General features: G+C 41.9%; 1 long non-coding RNA gene across 1 annotated transcript; it reads left to right on the forward strand.

The window, feature by feature from the left end:
- Positions 1-231: 231 nt before the first annotated feature.
- Positions 232-1122, forward strand: LOC123031247. The gene is made up of 3 exons (XR_006416249.1): positions 232-345; positions 1003-1007; positions 1099-1122. It is a non-coding gene; the product is annotated as an uncharacterized LOC123031247 (long non-coding RNA).
- Positions 1123-2554: the final 1432 nt, after the last annotated feature.

Here is a 2554-nt window from a genome sequence, read left to right on the forward strand (position 1 = left end):
TATTGTTGTGATGTGTTTTTATCTCATTGTAATCCTCTAAGAGGGTATAAACCGCTGTGCTGCTGGGCTGGTTGGTCGAAAGGTCACCAGTTCGAATCTGCACAATGGGGTGAGTTCCCGTTGCTCCGTCCCAGCTTCTGCCAACCTTGCAGCTTGAAAGCATGCAAATGCAAGTAGATAAAAAGGTACCACTTCAGTGGGCATGTAACAGCATTCTGTGCACTTCGGTGTTTAGTCACGCCGGCCACATGACCACGGAGACTGTCTGCGAACAAACACTGGCTCCCTCGGCCAGGAAACGGGGATGAGCACCGCCCCCTAGAGCCAGGCATGACTGGACTTAATGTCAAGGGGACACCTTTACCTTTAATCCTCTAAGAGGGTCTTCAGACCAATATAGCAGAATATAAATTTAATAAATAAATGTTGCCAAGGCAGAAAAGAACTCTTTACACATATAGATCATTAGCATGCTGAAGTTCCTCTCTCCTTTGTTTTGTTCTTGTTTTCCTTTTTCTTTTGCATCAACCTGAGACAGCACCTAAGTGATCACAGTGAAGAGAACACATGATTTACTGGCCACTGTAGCAGCTACAGCATCATCTAAATCCCCATTGAGAAGGCTTCTGTGTTTTCTCATACAAGGCAGAAGCAGCAGTAATGGGGATACAGGAGAAATTAATTTCAGGGACCAAAGTGACTGACTTTGTACCTCCAGGAGCTGATGCATTCTGAGATTGAGGTCAATGTATTTCCAATGGGACCAGTGGAACAAAAGAGATGTTTTCAAAAAATGCATACATTTGTAAAATGCACATAAGAGACTTCACCCCTTTGAAAACTATGCAGAAACATACTTTAATATGTGCCTTTCAAAATGTCTGTGCATGTTTAGTAAAATCCCTATGAATATATGCATAGCTTTTTGTGGAAAATTGAAGAAGGCTTACTGTTTGACACAGACATGAGTCCAAATGTGCTTCAAGGTGGAACCTGAACAAGATCAAGTTTCAGACATCCCTAAGAACAGATATATGAAAAGTTTATGATGATCATGACCGCCCCCTAGAGTCAGGCATGACTGGACATAACATCAAGGGGAAACCTTTACCTTTACCTTTATGAGAGACTATTTTTGTGATATGGGGAGGGGGATTCCTCTGCCCAATGGATCACGTCGATTTCATGGAGGACTGACTTATATTCTATGCATGACCAGATTATTATTATTTGGCATTTATATCCCACCTTTTTTCCTCTTGTGAGGAACTCATAGCAGCTTACATAGCTCTACTTTATCCTCACAACTCTGAGGTAGGGTGAAGTGAAAGGCTGTGACTGGCCCAAGTCATCCAGTGTCATGGCTGAGGGTGGACTAGAACCCAGATCTCCCAGATCCCAGACTAGGGCTCACCACACTGTCTCTCAGTCAAGCTTTTATCCTGACTGAAGTCAAAGACTTGATGGTCTCTTCCTTCCATTCCACATACGGAAGAGCAGACCAAGAGAGGACTCCTTCTTCAGTACTGGGACATAACAGCACCCAGGTCTGCTCCTGAGGATGCTTGGAGGACCCAGGGCTAGTCAGGTGACACTCAACGCTTGCTATCCATCTTGAACACCAGCATCTGTCTCTTGAATCCACTGTTCAAAGGTCAATTTTTGAAGAAAGAAGTTGAACAAATCCGATTTTTGTAGTGTAGATTATCTTTAAGACCTCACACTGAAAGTACCATGAGCAATGAGACTATATAGCATCAGGCTTAGTGGAGGCAGCAGGATACAAGCAACATGTAGAAGTTAATAATGTTTCATCTCTGGGCTATCGAGATTTCTTCTTTTATTTTAGGCATAAGCCAGGAATTAATTTGGCTTGTTTATCTCCACAGTAAATAGGCAAACATATGTATTTAAAAATAATGAACATATGTGTTTAGAATGAAATGGAAGTGGGAGGATAAAGCAAGAGTATATAAAATGGCACTTACAGTGAGCGATCTACCTCATTATGTTTGCCAACCTTCAAAGTCTGGGACAATTTCCCATTCCTACACCCACTGGATAGATTCTAAAACAGTCTCTTTCAGCACAAACTCACCAAAGAAAGGCAAGCTCAGTACACAATGGGATAATCAATGACTACCAACAATGACAATACCTGTGGGCCACCAGTTATAGACCAGATGAGAACTGGAGCACTCCCTCTGTACCCCGGCCCCTTTGTAAAACCTATCTGCGGATGCACAAAGAGTTTGTAAACCAGCAAGATTACTAGAATGTTCCATCTAAACATGACATGTAATTTCATTGCACTTTCCTGATCTCTCCCCGAACATCTATTGTCAGGTTAAAAGTTGCAAAAAAGAACAAAGGTAGAAAGAAAGCCAAAAGGTTGTGTTTGTGAAGCCACCTTTGTTATGTTGATGGGATCATGTTAAAAGCTTGGCATTCAGCTCTGAGGCATCTCTGGAATGTATTAACTTGCAGCACAATAATAATAATAACAACAACATCTGTATTAAAAAAAAAAAACCCCACAAGGGTCTGAAAACAG

Source organism: Varanus komodoensis, unplaced genomic scaffold (assembly GCF_004798865.1).
Source record: "Varanus komodoensis strain SLA01 unplaced genomic scaffold, ASM479886v1 scaffold5, whole genome shotgun sequence".
Lineage (NCBI taxonomy): Eukaryota > Metazoa > Chordata > Lepidosauria > Squamata > Varanidae > Varanus > Varanus komodoensis.